The sequence below is a fragment of the Crassostrea angulata genome, chromosome 2 (assembly GCF_025612915.1).
Source record: "Crassostrea angulata isolate pt1a10 chromosome 2, ASM2561291v2, whole genome shotgun sequence".
Taxonomy (NCBI): domain Eukaryota; kingdom Metazoa; phylum Mollusca; class Bivalvia; order Ostreida; family Ostreidae; genus Magallana; species Magallana angulata.
Window position 1 is genome coordinate 66,074,726 of NC_069112.1, and position 22,386 is coordinate 66,097,111.

General features: G+C 34.4%; 2 pseudogenes; one reads left to right on the top strand and one right to left on the bottom strand.

Annotated features, from left to right (window-relative positions):
* Positions 1-22,386, top strand: part of LOC128172639 (neurogenic locus notch homolog protein 1-like) — a 128,196-nt pseudogene that overhangs the window by 96,908 nt on the left and 8,902 nt on the right.
* Positions 14,896-16,080, bottom strand: LOC128172721 (uncharacterized; annotated as a pseudogene).

Consider the following 22,386-nt stretch of genomic DNA (forward strand, 5'->3'; position numbering starts at 1 on the left):
TAATGAATAATATTTACATGCAGACGACTATCACATGTGACGTCAGTTATTATTTTCACATGTAATTTACATAAATAACGCGATAAACAAGAAAATGAAAGTAGAGTTGACTTACCCGATCGACGCCATTTTTCCTGAGAGGCCGCTTGCGGTAACGAAAATAAGCTGAGATTTTTCCGTAAAACTCAACTCTCGTGAGGCGACTCTGAGAAAGTTTGGTGGCACGCCGTTTTCGCAGAATCTCACCAGAGTTAGAAATTTAAGATTTGAGGCTGAGATTTGAGCTGAGATTTTTACATGTTGGTGGCCCCGAAGCCTGAGCTACCTCCAGATGGAACACCATAAACACCTTATAAGAAGACAGACTTTGTTGAAATGATGCGAGATTGCTGATGCCTTATTATCCTGGTCTGCTTTTAAAAATACTATATGACGATTGAATCCATCGATTCCACCATTTGTTTAAATCCCACATGTACTTATTAAATGAACAAGTTAATTACTATTAATTGTAGTAGTTGTCAGAATTATTACATCCTTAGTGGAGACCAAGAACCACATGAAACCATTGATGCTTACGTCGCCATGCTGCGTACACTTGCAAGAACATGCAAGTATGAAGCACTTGAGGAAGAAATGATCCGTGATCGGATTGTCTTGGGTATTCGAGATAACAGCACACGCAAGAAACTCTCAGTCATTTAATGCATATCTTTTACTACATACACCATAGCATATCATAGCATTAAAATATCATAGCATAGCATTGTAATCTTATAGCATAGCATTAAAATATCATAGCATAGCTTTTTGAACTCCATTCTCCATAGCATATCATAGCATTAAACATCGGGATCGGTTAAGAAAAAAGATAAAGTTTTAAGAATGAAAAAAGCAAAACGAAACAATCAACAAACAGCTTAATTTGCTTTATTTTTTAAATTATATAACATTTTTTTCATTTAATGAAGCATCAAAAAGGGTACTTTTATAACGATAAGGAAGTGAAAATGAAATAACTATCAAAACGGATCAAATGTTGATATAACTCGCATTTTCTCTACCCACGTGCCGCGCAGATCGGTTGCGGAGATGGAGGAAGAATTTATCTACATTTTCTGTTGAATCAAGGATACTCAATGTTCTGAACGAGGTAAGTTTTGTCATTTACAATTTACTGTAAACGCACTAATTGTTGTGATTCAGTAGAGTTCCGAATATACTTGTAAATCTTACAATTACTCCTGAGCATTTGCACAGCATGTGTAATTTATCAGCTGTTTATAGAGATATCTCAGATGTGTTAATCAGTGATATAGTTAAAGGCAAAGTTTAGTTCCTACATCATATATAAGTTATTTTTGTTCAATGTAGAACCCTGCCACATGGGTTGATAAGAAAAGAAATTCTGTATCATTTGCAGAATCGATTCGAATTTCCTCGGCGATTTGAATTAAAAAATCTCACATATTATTTATATACCTAGCTAATCTTGTTATTTCATTTCCTTGTGTTTTTTACTCAAAACAACTCGAAGCATATTGGTTTATGGGATCTATGTTATACATTGATACATGTATATACAAGTAAACCAAAATAAGGCACAGATCACAAGTTTAACACTCTTGAGGACATGTACATGGGACATGCACTTACATGTACAAAGTACGAGTGTAGGCCTACAGAGGTGTGTTCACGAAAGAAGGATTAAAACAGGAGATAAATGAATCAGTCTATCCACCTTGAACATTTGTTTATTTTTCTCATTTTTCTATATATTTATACTCTAGACATTATTTACATGTTGATAGTTTGTACATGTTTTGTAGTCACACAAGACTGTTACCTTAATATTGTTTTGTAGATATTTTAATGTAGAATGATAATTATCATGATTATTTTAATTTACTTGTGAATTTTTAATTCCTTAAAATTGAAGTGTGATGGAATAATGGTGTATGTCTATAATATTATTATGCATGTAAAACACTCAAAGACAGCATGTAAAACACTCAAAGACATGTATGATATGATAAAAATACATGTATCCCCCTCCCCTTTAAAGTGTTACTATTATGTATGTACTACATTACATCGAAATGCCATATTTCCAATAATTTTAAATCAATATTCAATATACATGGTAATAAAAAAATCCAAACTTAAATGGTGTAGTAAATCAGGCATTTGCATATTTAATACTGACGAACCACGTTTGGCTACAGAAAACATGTACTTAACCACCAGTGTAAATACATTGTAAGTACTTAACTGCTGTATTTATATACATAGACACACATAAATATGCCTAACCTCTGTTGTCTCTCTCAGTAAATCAAAGGGATCATTATCATCCTCATCATCAACTGTTACAGTAAAAGAAAATTCAGTATTACTCAATCCAACTTTTTTTCCTAGTTAAACCAATGTCATTACATATTGAGTCATACTAATACCTCAATTCATACATCATTTAATGTTTTGAATTCCGGTACAGTTTTCATAATAATTTGTAATTAACAACAAATAGTACCTTTTCTTTCCTCTCTATTTTCTCTATATTTCTAAAAACAGACAAAAAGTGCATATACTAGTCTATGTGCAGAATAATTGTTGTCATTCTCTTTCCTTCATTAACAATACAAGTTTATTTTATACACTTAATCGGTAATCACGAGGAGTCAAATACTGTTCCCGCAAAATGATGTTACGTATGATGTACTTAAAGAGGAGGTTTCATATTCTAGCGCTTCTGGTGCAAAATGACGGTGCTTTAATTTATGATTAGTTAATAAATGAATGCAAAAGATGATCTGTGATGACCTCTTGTGTAGTTTTAGTAAATGATGACCTCTTGTGTAGTATTAGTTAATGCCAAGTTATATGCATACATATACACCTTAAACATTTAATTTATACAATATGAAAGTGAAATAATACCTTTCGCCAAGGAGCATTTTCATCTCCATAGTCGTAACGTATCTCCTCGCCAGGATCAATGTCTTTGGCAGCGAATAAACAAAGCCTTGGGTAATTGTTAAAAAATTTCAACTTCATAACTGCATTTCCATGCTTTTCGTCGTTAACAAAACGACATCAATACTAAAAAACACAGATAAAAGTTTGTCTGAAATGCCACTTTGTAATAAGCAATGTTTGTTTTCTGTCTCCTCTAGAAAAATTATGTCATAATTGCATATATAACCCCCCCCCCCCCCTCCTTCTTATCTGAAAAAATAAGACATTAATTAACAGCTAAACACTGTTCGTTCATAGGCACTGTCCACCATTTTTTTTCTTCAGCACTGCTTTCCCTACAACCCCTATATATATAAACCATTTCTCTTAATTACATCTTGCTTCACTGTGTTACTCTGTCCCAATGAAATTATCAAGTTTTATGCACAAGCTGTTCTCAAGCCAGGAGAGTACTAACATCAAATAATCAAGTAAACCTGTTATATTACAAACAGAATATCCACGAAAAATTAGAATAAAATGCAGAAAAATCCAAATACAACGAAAGGAATACTACATGTCTGCCACAATTTCAGGTGTGCAATCGGGTGTAACGGAATCGGTTTATTTACCAGGCACCTGTGTGACTGTGCCTATTTACGAGCTGTGTTCAACTTTAATTTGGTTAAAGAATTTTAGAGATTTTTAAGTGGTTATCACAAAGTATCTTGCTATTTCAACCACACACTTACACATGTTTTCCATTCCAAGTAAAATAAAACATGTAATTATGTCGTCCCTTTTCTCTTCTTTGCTCCGCTTCCTGGGGTGTAAGTCTGTCTCCTAGCAGGAATTCTCCTTTCATGAAACTTTGAGTAGCAAATACTCCAAATCCTTAAATAAATATAAATATATAAAATATATCATTTATAAAAAGGTGGTTCGTGGAAAGGTATTTTCGTTGGTAGTGTAATCAAGATAATTTTGTTGTTAAAATCTTACGGGTATATATAAATCATTGAACTGATAATAACATTTTTCATTCAGTTTTCGGCAACTGGAATTTATATCACAATTTTAGATGGATCCTCTCAGGTTGCACACCACTGTTAACTTAATTTTTACTATATATTCTTATACAAAATTACGCAACTTTAGACACGGGTAGCGAGTTTAAAACAAACTTCTGGGAAAATCCCTCTTTACAACTTTTTTAAAAACAATTGTTCCTGACCAATCTAGTAGCTAAAAACACACCCATCCACAAAGGCACGAGTTTTGTTTACATCAATGTTACACATGTGCTTGAAAATCATGTCCGAGCCCTTTCACCCCCTGCCTAAACAACTGGCATCGAAAATTCAAGTTATAATTTTTACAAAGGTGGGAAAATCAGGCATTTTACACGTTGTTTTTCATCTCATAAAAAAGTACATTCCTTGTCGGTGGCGGAAAACCCCTATCAAGAACAAGAGGCCCAATGGGCAACATCGCTCACCTGAGCGACACTGGCTTTATATGGGCGTTCAAAGAATATTGTGTCATGTGGCCCCTCAGTAGATAAGCAAAATATGAATATCCGAATTTTCACTTATTTTTGCATATACTTAATCTTTGACATATTTATCTGGAATACCATTTTTACCAAAAATAAGATAATATGCAATATAAATAACTAAATTTTCAGTTGGTGTTCACGGTTAACTTCCAGTTCCCTTTATTTTAGCCCCACCACCAATCACTTTATAAAACGATTAAAATACATGAGAGCATAAGGGTACATTTTGTCCCTCCACTACTTACTAGTTATTGTATTTAAAAAAATTCTATATGTGAAAGAAGAAAAGTGTCGTTTTCATTTACTAGTGTTTGAATAACTATCAAAAATTTGTGTAAATGTTAGGCAATTCATCGTTCAAGAAGGGGCACCAGAAAGTAGTTACAGCATATCATCCTTTTAGCAAGACATTTTTATTGATCAACCAAAATTTCGGCGTCAATCGTAGAATTGTAAGCAAGATACATAGCTTGGTTTGAGTCACGTTTTTGTTCACATGAGTTTATTACATTCAACACTACTGTCTCTAAAAACCCCTGTCCGTATGAAAATCCCCTGTCTTCCCCTGTCACCCCCTGTGTTTTCACTGTCATCCCCTGTACATCCCCTGTGTGCCACTGTACAGAGCCCCTGTATACCCTGTCATCCCCTGTGCGCCACTGTACACATTCCCCTGTGTGCCACTGTAAGCCCCTGTCACCCCCTGTACGCCCCTGTCATCTCCTGTAAGCCACTCTATACCCCTGTGCATGCCCTTGTCATCCCCTGTACGGCTTTTGAGTGGGGTTTTTTTCAATATCATTTTCTTAATTCAGCTATTGAAATCACATGTATTATATTTTGAGCTATATTTGCACTCAACAGCGCCGAATCACAAGACACACTGTTATCGTAATTTTAGAAATAACATGTTTTAGTTGATAATTTATTGATACTTTAATACTCATGCTAACAACTAAAGATTTGAGATTCACCGGGTGGTAAACCTCAGGTGAACGCGGGAATTATTTTTTATATTAGGTGTGCAAGCCCTCAGGGCATGTAGTCCTTTGGAGCTCGGGTACATCGCTACTCCCTAATGTTTGAAAAACAGACATAAAATTACAACATAGAGTGAATTATTCATTTTTTAAAATTGTCTACAGATATATGTACACTTTACTTATGAATATCTTAAGCCTGTGAATCATATGATTCTTGGTAATAAACAACACACTAGAGACTAAGATCAAGCGCGGCACATGGTTTTTAATTTTGTATATATCTAAACATATAGGAAGGAACTAAAACCAATTAAAGGCCGAACATTTTTACCGGGTGGTAAATCTCAGGTGAGGGCGGGGCTTAATTATTAGAGGTGTGAAAGCCTCCGGGGCTTGCAGTCTACCTGTGGTCGTGAACGCTGCTAATCGCTATACACAGGAGGCAAATTAATACACAGGAAATAAAGAATTAGTCAGAACTGGTCTTAGTTTAAATATCTTATTGTTCTAATGACCATACAAAGCGATTTTATACGGAAATGGTATGTGTCGTCCGAATTTTCTCTAAGCACACGTGTGTAAAGCACAATTGAAAAAATGCAGTAAATTAATTCTGCTATAAAAGTATAGCTCAGTACATTGTGTTTAGCACTTGACATTGTTTAAAAACTTAATTTTAACAATTATTATAGTATAAGAAAACCATACGATCAGTAATAAGAATGTGGAATGTAAAGACAGCCATTATACGTCGACAATTAATGGAGTTCGTTTTTCCATGGAGTGACGTTTACATGCACCAACTTTCAACTGAGTGAATTGCCAGTAAATATAGCTTTAGTAGCATAGTGTACGTTTGTTGTAAAAAGAAAATTTTATATGTTTTGGAGCTGTCCGTGCATTTTCGTGAAATTTATTAAGTCAAACACATGCAACACAATTCAAATATAAGTTGTGCGTATTTTCAATCACTGAATAATTTTTTTTTCGTAATCCATTTTAATACTGGTAATGTTTAAAATCAATTTTCAATTCCCCCTTTTTCATACATGACGGAAGATATCAAAGATAACGTTGTCAATTGCTAGTAAACAGAAATCCGCGGACCTGGCAAGATCGCGCTCGGACGATCACGTCAATCAAACTGTCAGAATATAGAATTCATAATCAGCTATGTAACGATAGAGTACATCTTTCTTCTTTTTTCTAACCAAGTTCTTGGTTATTCCTTTATTAATTTCCCGTGAAAAGCAATATAATAGCTTATATAAATTTGCCTAATAAATTATTTTATTATGTTTGTTCAATACGTTTCTGACCGGCTTATTGGACTCTTGAATTGAATTCAAACTGATGTTTTAATCTCATAATCAATTTCATTAATTTCCAAAATCAAATTGGCATACCTCTTTTTACTGCAAAGTGGAAGATATCAAAGATAATTTAATTAATTGCCAGTGAACAGAAATCTGTCGCCAAGGTTAAAAAATGTAAATGTGTTTTCTATACATGTAGGAGGTTTTATAGTTGTTGAGAAATTAAAAAAAAACTGATCAGGAGAGAGAGAGAGAGAGAGAGAGAGAGAGAGAGAGAGAGAGAGAGAGAGAGAGAGAGAGAGAGAGAGAGAAAGAGAGTGTATGCATTGATTTTGAATTCAATTTATTAATTATATAGTTTACCCTGGAATTAATTTCCTAATCAGTAAACATGCAATCCTAATTTTTATTACCTATTCTTTATCATTCCGCAGCCCTGGTCAGAACATACACAACATACATGTAAATGTAGAACTAGTGTTTTCTATACATGTAGCCTAAGGAGTTTATACAGAGAGAGAGAGAGAGAGAGAGAGAGAGAGAGAGAGAGAGAGAGAGAGAGAGAGAGAGAGAGAGAGAGAGATATTGCATTGATTTTTAATGAAAAGTTACTAATAGTTTAACCGGGAATTAATTTCCTAATAAGTAAACATGCAATCCTATTCAATTTTCATAACCAATTTTCTATAATTATTTAGATTAACTTAGAGCTGTCATATTGATTTTTTATACATCAATGTTTTATACTAGACCAGATCAATTGATCAAAAAACTTGAAGACACATGATTAACAACTAGCTGATTGAAGCTACAGTTTTCAAAGGAGAAGATGTTGACATTATTTCACTCGGTCAGTGATTATATAATAGCTACTGTACACATCCCTTCTTGACAATTTGCAGTTCACGGTATTAAGTGATGATAGACACACGTGTACACGTATATATACACACAGTTCCTCAGATCTGAATGGTCGGTCAGTGAATATATAATAGCTATATACTGTACACAGCCCTTCTTGACAATTTGCAGTGCACGGTAGCAGTGTCCTTCCACAAATTCATTTAAAAATTAAATTTGTTGTTATGACTATTTCCATCCATTGTATTGTGTGTAAATAGTTTACTTATCAGTCTTTGATATTCGGCCTAGTCCGAAATAGGCTTAATCAATTACGTAATCAAGTTTCATTTTTATTGTACTTTTTTTCTTTTTGCAAATGACCCACGGCTATGTACAGCTGCGCTGAGTTATGTCAATTAAACGGATAAACTGTACGGGTCACGTGATTTATCACTAATAGGTTTTTTCTTAAAATGGTAAATTTTCACACTTTTGATATTTCCGATCATCTAATACTGAATTTTGATTGGTCAATGACCTGCAATCCAAGCGCGTGGGGACGTCGCTGGAAATTTGGCCTAACTCGGTCACTTCCATGCGACGCTCCATTCAATAAACTTGTATTCATATTTTATCATCATTTTTCTTATTTGGATTGCAGCCACGACAGATTGTGTCAACATATAACAACGTCAGTAGAGCTGACACCAATAAGAAATTACATCAGCGAGTTAAATTTAGTTCATCACAGCAAGCGAGTGTTCAAATTAAAGTTAAATTTCCCCAAATTTATAGTGAATTCAGATCACGTTATTAAGGACAAAAAGCAAGACGTGACAATCTCTGTTCCCAAGTCTATTCAGATCAGCTGTTACATTGGTCATAAACTTAAAAACATTTTGAAACAACCTTTCAGTGCATATGTTGTCTTGGTCCATCAAAATTATGTTTTCCATCTCTGAGTTAAGAATTTTTCAATTTCACTTATGGCAGCACACATCCTAAGAGTATTTATCAACAAAATTTTTCAAACAATCTATATATTTTATGAAATGAATTTTTGATATTCGGAATCAGCTGTCTCTACAATTGATCAGGTTCATTTTTTTTATTTCATTGGAATCACAAGACATCCACTGTTGTATTTTTATGTATATACATATAAGTTTTTTTTGTATAATCAATTTTTTATCTTTTGTGGACAAATTTCTCCACCTACATAATTGATTTATTGTTTCAAAAGATATATCCTCTATTATAGTGGATATTCATCAATGATATGTTCATACCTTTCATGTTCAATTTTGATATTTTGTTGTTGGTCTCCTTTTGTAGCATCTGTATATATTTTAATTCATGATTTTTGTCCTCAAAGGTTACACCCTCAATTTTTTTTTCTAAATTTGAGCTTCCGAGGTCGAAAGTAATTGAAGTAGGGAGGAAAATAGTCATAACAACAAATTTAATTTTTAAATGAATTTGTGGAAGGACAGATAGATTTAACGGAAAAGATTCATTAGAAGTTGTATCATTATCTTTATATTTTTAACTTTTCACTACATGAACGAATATGCAATATTTAAAGAATTAGATAACTTGTTTACTGAATTTTAACAGTTCATTGTCAATTTCTCTTTTATTCATTCAAATGTCAAATGTTCAAACACATGACAGCAATTCCTCTGGACATGGTGTTGTTTATTTGGTAAATAGTTTATTTTTACAAAATGTAAGAAGGTGTAAATTGAGTAATCCCTAGCATGTCCACTTAATGGACCATCCATTGTATTGTGTGTAAATAGTTTACTTATCAGTCTTTGATATTCGGCCTAGTCCGAAATAGGCTTAATCAATTACGTAATCAAGTTTCATTTTTATTGTACTTTTTTTCTTTTTGCAAATGACCCACGGCTATGTACAGCTGCGCTGAGTTATGTCAATTAAACGGATAAACTGTACGGGTCACGTGATTTATCACTAATAGGTTTTTTCTTAAAATGGTAAATTTTCACACTTTTGATATTTCCGATCATCTAATACTGAATTTTGATTGGTCAATGACCTGCAATCCAAGCGCGTGGGGACGTCGCTGGAAATTTGGCCTAACTCGGTCACTTCCATGCGACGCTCCATTCAATAAACTTGTATTCATATTTTATCATCATTTTTCTTATTTGGATTGCAGCCACGACAGATTGTGTCAACATATAACAACGTCAGTAGAGCTGACACCAATAAGAAATTACATCAGCGAGTTAAATTTAGTTCATCACAGCAAGCGAGTGTTCAAATTAAAGTTAAATTTCCCCAAATTTATAGTGAATTCAGATCACGTTATTAAGGACAAAAAGCAAGACGTGTCATAACAACAAATTTAATTTTTAAATGAATTTTTGAAGGACAGCAGGATTAAGAGCAATGAGGTGACAGACACACGTGTACTGGTATATACACACACGTCCTCAGGTATGGATGCTCGGAAATGTTACACAATAATGCAATATGTTGTTGAAACACCCCTTATGACTTTTTTTCCCATTCTGTCAAGTGAAGAAACAAGAAATTGAAAATTTCAATTTTTCAGTTCTGAGAATTTCAAACATGAAAAGATTGGAGAGCTTTAAATTCAGAACATTATTTGGCACAGTGATATGAATTAAAACTGTATATTGCTCTTTTATATTTTTCATTTTTCAAATGAAATAAAATTTAAATAAATGCCTGTTATTTTTCTGATCCGAAACCCGGACCATTGTTTAAGATAATGCATGTGTGTATAATTTAATGGTGCCCCGTTACCGGCATTTGCATACAGTCATGCATTAAATCATTCATTAACGGTGTCATTGGTCTACAGTGTATATGCATGGGGACAATTCTATAGAATAATGCATATAGATAACTCAACTGGAAAATGCACACTACCTGATAGAAGTTAAAAGTGTCAATGGACCGGTCTAATCCCCCTTTCCGAAAAAAATCAACTCTCTCTCTCTCTCTCTCTCTCGTGATTTATAAAACAACAATACTGACAGCAATTATCAGCGATTTACATGAACTTCATAAAGGCTGTTTAATTTTATGCATCATTACACTGGTCAAAACATTCAAAATATAGGTGATCATTTCATCATTTCGATCGCTGTGTGGTTATCTGCACGTGCTGATCATGTTGTGTTATTATATATGCGCTTTATCTCAGTCAGGTTACATGGCACAGAACATTGCAGATTTCACGCACTCCTCCACTTATTTTTCTTTCTTTTTTTTTTTTTTTTTTTTTTTTTTTTTACAAATTACAGAACACGGTCATTTGTATAAATGCATGTAATAAAATAAGCGGTTTATCGGTACACAAATATATCTTGATTTGTGTCAATGTTGAGTCAAAATTATTTACGTTTGTAATAATATTGCCCTCTATGAAATGCAAAGAAAAACAAGCACCGTCTAAAACATGAATGCTAAATATAAATTTTAAAAAATCCAAATTAATTAAAAGCTATTTTTTTACTTAGCGAGCAGTTAAAGACCGCACAGGGGATGTCAGGGACATGCACAGGGGCAGACAGTGGCTTACAGGGGATGACAGGGGCGTACAGGGGGTGACAGGGGCTTACAGTGGCACACAGGGGTTGTGTACAGTGGCGCACAGGGGATGACAGGGTATACAGGGGCTCTGTACAGTGGCACACAGGGGATGTACAGGGGATGGCAGTGAAAACACAGGGGGTGACAAGGGACGACAGGGGATTTTCATACGGACAGGGGTTTTTAGAGCCAGTAGTGCAAGTTAAGCAGTCGATTTCGGACAAATATTCCCGTATTACTTACAATAGAACAAGTCCAAAATTCGGAGGAGACAAAAGCATTTAGAATCGTCCAACAAAGCAGACTACAGATCACTATAGTCTGTCCCAAGATATTTATGCTGCATATTTTAACGATTTTTGATAAAAATACACATACCTGTGACTGAAGTGCAATTAAAATCGATGAAAGGGAAAATTCCCAAGATAACTTCATTCACACATTATCATTTTTCCCTCGTAAAAATTCACAGGAACGAAAACAGATTTCCTACCGAGAAATACACTCGGAATACCTCGCGCAATTTTTCAACGTTATCATCCGGGCGTCTTCATCTCCTTGGCAATGGAAAAACCTCGTAGACTTTTTTATTTTTAGCCGTGTACTGATACCCGACAAGCTAGAGGGGGCGTTTCAAAGGGGAAATCTTGGGATTTTTTCCATACTATTGAATGAACATCGTCTGAACCAAGAGGTATTTTTAAATATTGAATAATTTAATAAGAAAATATGCGGCAAAAATATCTTGGGACAGACTATAGATCTTCAGCTACGTTTAATAATATATACGGGTCGTGTATGTATCCTTCTATAAAAATGATTGTCACCTAATGAATCTGAATAATTTAACTTTAAAGCATATATGTACATGTGTTGCATTTCTGCTAGGAATAGGAAAACTGTGCAACCACGAACATGTAAACCCTCCCCTAATTTATACACCACAAAGCTTAGGGATTAGGATAAAATAGTTATTTAAGAAATGAATTCAATATTTATTTATTTTGTAAGAAATAAAATGGTTTGGGGCAGTTTACGCAAAAGAATATAATAAAGACAAGTTAAATATACATTTCTGAGCGGACCGTGTCCGCCCCCTGTTAAACACTCCCATTAAAATAAGAACATAAAACATTCATTTCGGAGCGGACAACTTCCGCCCCCGATGAAACACTCCTCATTATCTACTCGTGTTAATACTGTTCATTTACGTCCAAATCATCTCTGATTTTCTTTGGGAGCAATCCGGACGGTGTGAGAGAAAATCCCAGTCTCCAGATCTGAGATCTTGAGACTGTCTCAGTCCAGGGCTCAGTCTTCAAAGTACTTATCCATGCGCAGGGTACGATTTCACCGCGTGGATGGTAGTCCAGGGCATTGTAATATTTATTTTAGAAATATGATAGTTTTCTGTACTACAATAATAATTATTATTGTACAGAGAATTGTCTCATTATCGCAAACAATATTTTTAACATCATCCAGCTGCTTGTGCTTCCCTCTCCCCAATGCTCTCGAGAAAAAATAAAGCTGATTTCTAGTGGCATTAAGCATTATATAAAAATAACATGAAGTTTGATGACAAAAAAACGTAAAATTGTATTATAACGAACACAACAAACAACCATATTTCACAGTACGCAGGTATGATAAGGCAACTCTCAGCGATCAAATTCCTCTGATCGATATGACGTCACAATAAGAAGCATGATGTCGTATTTTATTTAGAAACTTGTCGATTTTAACTTTATCTCTGGTTTAAATTATAAAAACTACAGGCATAAAATATCACAAGAAACTATTCTATACTCTGTCCCAAGATATTTTGAATTCACGTTTAGCTTAATTGTCTGATATTTATAAATACCTCAGGATCCAAACGATGTTCATTCAAAAGTATGAAAAATTTCCAAGATTTCTCAGTCAAAACGCCCCTGTTAGCTTATCAGGTTTCAATAAAATGCTAAAAAATGTGATGTCTACGGAGATTTTGCATTGCAGCAAGCCCGGATGATAACGTTGAAATATTGCGCGATGTATTCCGAGTGTATTCAGAATTGAGAAAAGATGTAAACATTCCCCATTATAAATCTCCGTAAGGAATCTGTTTTCGTTCCTGTGAATTTTTCCGAGTGAAAGACGATAATGTGTCAATGAAATTATCTTGGAAAATATCCCTTTCAACTATTTCAATTGTACTTCTTTCACAGGTAAGTGTATTTTTATTAAAAATCGTCCAAACGTGAATCCAAAATATCTTGGGACAGAGTTATAACTGAATATATCTTCGAATTCTCTCTATTACGTATAATTATCATTGATGACGTCACAAGCATGTTTAATAGAGAAGACCATGTCGGGAGACACATTCTCGGAATGCAGTGTAAACAATGGCGAAATAAGACTTATTCAATACAGATACCTAAGATTTAGATGAGTGTCAGTTAGGATACACTCAGGATAATACAGGCATGGATATTTTGTTTAATCAGCGAGTTTTAAAAGGTAAGCAGATCGACATTTATATGGCCTCACCAGCCTTTTCCCTGTCAGTGTGTACAAAAAAGGCAAAAGTGTAACACTACCCCGGATATTATGAAGGATGACTTATCAACGGTATATGACCTAAACTACTTGAAAAGTGCTGCTAGAACCCTGTGTTTTGTTTTAAATGAAAAATACATAGTATTTTCAATGAAATTATAAAAGTTGAGAGGGTTTCCGATAAATATTTAAATTATTTATTTTATGCGATTAACAATAGGATTCTAGCAGTAATACTAATAAACATGAACTAATTGCCGATCGAATTATTGTAGCAAACATACAAATGAACTTTGGGGTAGTGTTACACTTTTTGATTTTTTGTTAAGGTAAAAAAGTGATATATTTTTAACTGTCACGTGATACCATGGTACGGCAGCTTCAAAGATCGAGTCGATTCCGAAGTAGAAAAATAAAATCTTGGTGAACACATTCACTTGTTATTAATATTCCGCACTGTTTTCATAAAAATAAACAGTTTTTAAATTGATCATAATTTTGACGGTCATTAAACTCGGAGTTGCCTTAACCTACCCGCGTTCCCTCGGGCGCCCTTGACACGCCTAGTACACGGAGTCCAACAAAAAACCTTACACAGGTCGACGCCACTATAATTTGTGACGTCGGCATAAATTTGCATACTAAATTAGCCATCTGTTTACTTTTATCGACTAACCAATCAAGTGAATGAGTTGCAAGGCATTGTGGGCTACTACAAGTTTCAGTGTATACAAAGCGTATTGAAAATATATACCATTTTGAATTGTCCTTTGGAAACCCATTTTGAATGATTTTTCAGAATTTATGAAATTAATATGGATAATTATACCTGAACTTCAATTTCTAGGCTCACATTTAAAAATATTGCATATGAGGACTGATATCAACCTATTAAAATGCCCCATTGTCAATGTTCAGAAGAGAGGTACGTCATATTGAATTAAAAGCAGTGAGTACCGTTTTTTTCACGTGATATCCAATATTTGGGACAACTTTAGTAGAATGCGCTTTGATATTTTCTTCAGTGACGGTATTTTTCAATGTGAGCATGGAACAAATTTAATGGTAGGTAATATTTCCTTTTTTACCTTCTAAAGTAAAAATCAATATGTACAAACATTCCGGCAAGCAATTAAATATTGTGAATAAAACGGACAAAAACTACGTGCGTTTGTTGAATCGTAAACACGTTGTAAACCGTCATGCATTGCAACTCATTCACTGGATTGGAGAATCTGTTTGACGTAAATACTGTCACGTGTTAAATAATGCTATCCATATAAGGTAGTGTACCCGACCTGTTACAACATTTGTTAACATCTCTAACTTTACGGCACGTACTTTGTCTGTAGACCACTCTTTCCAAAAAATTCTAGCCCTGCCATTGTCATCTTTTGCGATTTTAAAAATATGTGGCTTGGAGTGGTTTTTGATGGTGTTAAGATGTGGAATAAGCCACTCGGTGATGTTGAACATCGTGGAGGTCCGTATGCTTGCTGGTGTTGGAGTATAACATTTCTCAAATCCCTCCATCAGCTTTTCCAGGGTCATTGCTGCATGTTTACACAACCAGTGGCTGAATCTGATATACCGAAGAAACATTAGGACATGTCATCTTCATTAGTGTGTTTGTGTGGGTTTGTTTAATGCAATATTGCTATTGCATTATCTTGCAATTTTAATCACTTATTTAGAACACGATTTTTTCAAAGTGAGTGTTTTTATGCACATGCTTTTATTATTTTATTGTATATAACCCCCCCCCCCCCACCTGCAACATAAAAGGGAGGGCACTTTTAAATGCAGAAACAACCAAAGAGTGAGGATAAGATAATAAGACTGTTATTCGTACTTTGAAACACCTGATCAATGTCCTCGTGGGTATGGCCCACCATCTGGGTATGGCCCACCATTAAGAAGGAAATATTGATTTTCCTAAACACAAGAAAACTAAAAAAAAAACAACTTTTAAAAATATCGAACACTGAGATGAATTTTTGAGGTAAAAAATTGTTGCAAATCATTCCCTATTCCTGTTCTCCCTCGCGCAGTTGTCCATTTGGAGATAGAGGACATCTGGAAGAGACTCCCTCAACATGTAAATGACACTCAGCAAAACAGATAATGTCAGATTGGTGGATTGGCTGTATTCAAATAAATCGAAAAAGGCGTATACACCAATCCCATGTACTATCACCCCTACCAATCGCACACGCAATCTCCACATGGCGGAGATGAATTTACTGGCATGCACAAAGTGCGGGAGTTGAGTCTTACTCTGATCCATTCCGTCTATTATGAGTGACAGATACCTGTTTGGATAAGATTTTGCCTTTTGCTGGTGTTTGTAGTATTTATGACGTTCGAGACTTAAATGAAAATAATGTATTTATTATATGGTGACCTTTTGCAATTGGTTGTCGTCCTTCGTCGTGCGTTGTGCTAACAATCTCTCTCTCTTTCTCTCTCTCTCCCACGAACCCACGCACGCACACACACATACACACAAGCACGCACAGAGAGAGAGAGAGAAAGAGAGATAACCGACTACAGGTGATCAGAAAAGCTCACTGGAACCTTTGGTTCAGGTGAGCTAAAACAGGATACGTTATTGATACAATATTGTTTGACCAGCTCGTTTTTTTTTCCAATATATTTGTACTTAATTTACAAAAAAGCGTATTTTTTCCGTTATTATACATTTTATCTAAGTTGCTGAATATCGTATGTTTTGGAGGGAAAAATGAGGGGGTAGGAGCCTTTTTCCTGTAATCAATCAAATGAAAAAAAAAATTCAAAGTGCCAAATTTTTTTCAAAGTGCGTTGCCTCAATGCTTACTGAAACAATAAATTCATTTATCGATCTTTTTTGCGGGATAAAGAGATTATCTTAATGTTGTTTCTATATCGGCCATTGTATTAAACCAAGCGGTTTGTGATATTTCATTTTCCTACCGAAGTGTCATATAGCTCTTATTTTATGACACTAACCATGTATTTTACATATATCTACAAATGGATTCATACTTCCATTGTCGTGGTAGCGTTTGAAAATTATGCCCGAACCCAAATGATGTTTTGCTTGATGGTGTCATATACATCTTCATTCTCAAACTAGCTACCTCTTTTGTACCACTTCCAAACAACACTCGCCGTGCAAGACTTGGTACCGATATACTACATTTGAATTTATCAATGTTTCGTTCGAAATAATATTTTTGCAAATTGTTAACGGCTTGTACAAAAGGTTCGACATCAAGGTTGTTGTACCAGACTAGAAAATCGCGAAAGGTTGTCATGTTCTTTTCGTTCCACACTCTTTGACAGAAAGCATTCTCTTCGTCGGTAATATTGGCATTCTTTAAACTGGAATAAAAGGCCTCGTGAGGCGGAGGTCGGTCGCAATGTAGTTTGTCAGTGTCAATATAATAAAAAATATTTCGTGTTCTGGAATGTAGAGAAATTGAGTCGGTCGGGAGAGCACAACCAAACAATTTACAAGGTTTTGATTGATGGAAAGGTTAAGGGGTTGAAATATCACAGAATTATGATTAAAGTTAATAGCAAATCCTCAACACTTGCGTTTACAAGAAAAATGTAAATTTCCGGACAACATCCGGTCAGATCTATCAACCCGGCAATAGAACCAAGAAGTAAAATAATGTAATTTCATGACGAACGATATACAACATATATGTTAAAGATATGTACTTTTAGTCTAGTTCAGTTGTCAATAGCATTTGCAAAGTGTGGTTGTTTTTGAGTGTCATTTTGTATCATATGCAACAAGTCATTTTGTAACATAATCTTCTCTCACGCGTCATAATAGATAGGTACATGAAAAATCAGAATGTTTTCGATGCGATATTTATGAAGAAGTTCTGAATCGAAAAGACAACTATTAGGGTGTGCAAAGCGGAATTTAAATGTTTGTACTACGACTACACGTTCAAGTTTTCATCTCATCGCACCGCACATGTCCACATTGAGCGCAGAGATAAATTATTTAAATGTGAAAACCGCAGCGTTGAATATGTTGATGAGAAAAAATGTCAACGACACCAGCAGATATGCAAGGTATGCTTCTATATAGTTTTGATTTCTATATCTTTGTTCACGAATTTTTAAATATATTTAACGTGTCTGCAGGCGCCTGCATCCGTGCCGGTGAATCAAACAGAGTGCTCACCTCCCCACCTTCCTCCGTCTCTGTAAATTATATTCTCCTTCTTACCTATAGAATATGTATACGTATAAATTCTTTAACATAGTTTATTTCAGTTATTTCTTTGAATGAACATTTGTAACTTACACAATGTTACTTAATCAATATTTTACATGTTGTTTTGTTATTTCATTGTAGAGATATAAATGTAATGAATCATACATACCAGTCTAAACATAGGGGCTCTCGGGGTTTAGTGAATTATAATCGGCCTGGCATCTAACCAAACATCGTTAGTCTAAAATAACAAAATAAATTTAATATATCTCTAAAAAAAAATCACTTATATGATATTGTAGATATCGCATTTTCATCGTTTTACATTTGTCGAATGGTAATACCCAGCATTTTTATGCAAAATATATCTAGCTTAGAAAACTCGTAGTCTTGTGAAATTAGATCTTTTTTTATATTTATATTTCGTTTATTAAATACATAAAGAACTTCAGAAAAGTCAATATGTTAAAAAGTTTATATCATTACAAAAGGAGGTTGGAGAAATCAATCAGTCAGTCTGTTGGGTGGGCGCCTCTGCCTTGTCGACGGCGGAGTGGTCTTGGTTGAGGAGCTGGCATGACTGGTGGGGGTGTGGGGGGTCAAACTTGAATAGGTACATCGTGGACTCTTCTCCTCACACATAGCGTCAAAATTATCACTTAAAAAAAGTTAATCATTTTTAAGTTCCCTCATGACAACTGCGTTAAACTCGGCGGGTGACAGGGACTCGATCTCGATGTCCACCCGTCTCCTCAGACACCTTCTCTTGATCGCAAAAACAATCATCACCGAAAAAATCAAGACCACCACACCCGTCCCTCCCAGGATAACATACATCAAAGGTTTGTCTATATAAAAGGGCGGCTTTTGAAACAACTTCAATAGTAATTTAAATAATCCATTATTCATTTTTAATTCAAAACTTACTGAACGAAATGGCTGTCATTCCCATGGTCCTGAGGGTGGTCGTCGTAATGTATGTGACTTCACTGCTGTGCTGGCCGTTCTGGGGAAAAAAACAACAACAAAACAACAACAAAAACATAAATTTCAATTTTATTTACTTTTAATTTTTTTAATAACATCGATTTAATTAAACTTCTTGATGATATATTTCCTGACAAGTTTTGAAATAAGATGATCGAATTTTTTCCTCCATCTCTTATATAATAGATAATTACACATTTCTTTTAGGGGTGGAATGGAACTTAAGTGTATAATTTTGTTTATTAATAAATTTGAAATGATTCTAACCACCCCTAATCATTAAAATGGAACTTCTCACTGGCCAGTAGAAGTATCTATATAGGTACAGAGACACACATGTTTGAAAATATGTATTAAAACCAAGTAGATTATTAAAATATAATCGTTAAATTGAAATAATTCTTACGAAAAAACAATTTATATTATTTTATTTATTAAAGATACAAACTTTGCGGTTTCGTAAAATCCACCCCCTCGCCCCTTTCTTAAAGTCGAGTGGCCCAGGAGCCAGCGCCTCCTTTGATCTTGCCTGAAAACTGTCCCCGTCTGGCGGGGCAGCTGCACGTGTATAGGGGTGTTATGTCATGTGTGTATATGTTTAATGAAGAGGCTTTAATACACGAGACATATTTGGGGAAGTCTGAACCTGAACAATATTTAAAATGGTATTAGATAATGAAACTCTACTATGACCAAACGCATGTTAAATACAGTACATTAAGGAATTAAAAAAAATACACACATATAGACACCTCCATCAATCAGGGAAACGTTTTCACGTTAAGTCACTACACCCCCCCCCTCCCCCATATTTCTCGTTTAAAGAAGTTTTATTTAAGAAGATGAAGCAGCATCTGAAAGAAAATATACATTTTTGTATTCTTTAAGATTTTTTTGTTAATCCACGTCATTGTTCATCAATTAATTATTCAAGGCGATTTACCATTGTAAGCTGCCCTCCGACAGATATGGCACTTGCTGCCCTGTAAGTTGTTGAAGCAGGTCTTGCTGCATGCTATTTGCTTGCATGTGTAGCACACGCAACTGCAAGTTTTTGTTTCGCAGCACTGTCTGCAACGAACGGTAAGGGTGGGTATCTGGTTTATAGATAACACCACCCCATCCTTCCTGTCTTTTTCATTTTTCTTCGATCCATGATATTCTCGATAAATAGAGTGGTGATGAATGTATAATGGTAAGGGTTTATATAAGAGATCAGTTTTAATTTGTTATTACTCCAATGAACTCAAAACTTACCACAACTCATATAATACACGGGTGGTCATTTTGAGAAGATGTATAACAACTTTCATCTTAAAAAAGACAACAATTCTAATGTTGTATTTACAATTTTGCTGATAGTTTATTATAATCATATCTGTAAAACTTTTTATCGGATTTTATAGATTTATCTGAGTAAACTAAAGCTCAAAATGTGTGCTTATCAGCTTGTGTTGTTTGTTCAAATCACTCAAACTACGTGTATTATCTACTGTAAATTGAGTCAACAATAGACGGACTCTCCATTTGCATGAGAATTAGGAGCAATTAGTAGTAATCGTCCTGAAAGAGAATTTGAAGTTGGTCTGTATTCTGAGTTTACAATTGGGTAAATAACCCCAAAGACAATAAGATAGTAATTTTCTATCTATTATGCATTTTCATAGCAAAGGTAAGGGGAATTAATCAAGAATACAGAAAAATCTTCTCAGATACTGAAGCTCTATCTGATCCCCCAAATAAACCCATTCATTTTCATTTAGTCTCTTGTCTGATATGTGCCTGACAGTACCTCCTAGAGATGCAGTGATTTTCTGGTTACTTTTGCTTTTGCACTGATCATTTGAAAACCTTGGAACTTATATAAGGTAGCACAAAAGTACTGAAATACACTGTTAAACAATGGCCAGAACTTGCCATCAAACATTTGATTGGATATCTGAAAGGTCATTCGGACATGACTTTCTATAGGGCTCCTTCAGACCCCCTTGTGTTGCGATACAGGGACTAATTTAATCAGATTTTGTCTGTATTGAAAGAAGATGTGATTCTGTCTTCACAAAATTAAATACACTTATGAAATGGCAATAACAAATCTTTAAATAAAGATTATTTAAAGAAAGTGAGCGCACAAGATTGTAAGTTTGCAGGAATCCTCGACACGAATCAATTGGGATTTAAATGTCTATAACCTCGAAAGGCTATGTACAGGTTTCAACAAAAATATATTATGTTGAGAGTCGAAGTACATGGCTATTCAGGTTATTAAAACAATCACAAAGCTTTCAAAAAATGGCAATGAGAGGTAAACCGATAACTAGTTGGAAATGTTAATGTAAACATATTTTAATGAAGTTATATTGTGTATATCCTAAAAAACTAGTAATAAGAAAAGATTTTTTTTTATAGTGTTCATACAGCAGGACTAGAAATCAATAAAAACAAATTAAAATATTCCGGTATATTATAATTCAACATCATGTTATAATAACAAACATTTAAAACAAAAAAGTTCAAATTTTTTTTTAAAAGACCACCAGTTGGATTTGAACCCAAAACACTGAATGTACGTAATCATTAAATCCAGGACGAAACCACTGCGCCACGGAGACTTGTCAATATATGCTCTAAAAAAGTACTGTTTGAAACAACGCTGTCATATCAATGGACTGTTTTTTATCCTTCAAAAAATAATTTGAAAAAGAATATAATTAGTCATCTCTGGGTCATCTCTCCATATTTTTTTAAAAAGCGACATTTTTAATGTTGAAATATGTTACCTTTACACGTTTCAAATTTGTGGAGAGAAGACCCAGAGACAACAAAATCATTTAAAAACAGTTGTAAATAAGTAGGATTTTGCATGAATTGCATCGTGTTGCTATATTTAGACCCATATAATAATAAAACCTTTTGCATTTCAAATATTTTTCCACTCATTCCACATCCAACAGAAACCAAATAACGGTTATAATTCGAAAAATATTCAAACTTAATTGATGAAATTTTCACTCTCCTTGTGCGCCCAAATTCCTGCCGAATCTACATCTTAAGCGCCCACATTCTTTATATATCTGCAGCATAGATGTAACCGACTGTGATAGGCTCTGCAAATTTGTGAACGATGCAGAGAAAGGGTCATCTAATCTTATAATAATTCAGTAATGAAACTGGAAGTTTTTAATAATCAACCAAAGTTATGCTTATATGCATCAAGAGATATAGAGTTCGGTTAAGAATTGCGGTATGATTATGGCGAGAAAATCTACCGTGGAGAAAGGTAATATAGAGCATTTCAATTCTGATTCATTTTATTATCAAATCTGTTGTCTTCGCTTACTAATCATCATCTCTGTAATAAGATTAAGTTTAATAGTTTTATGG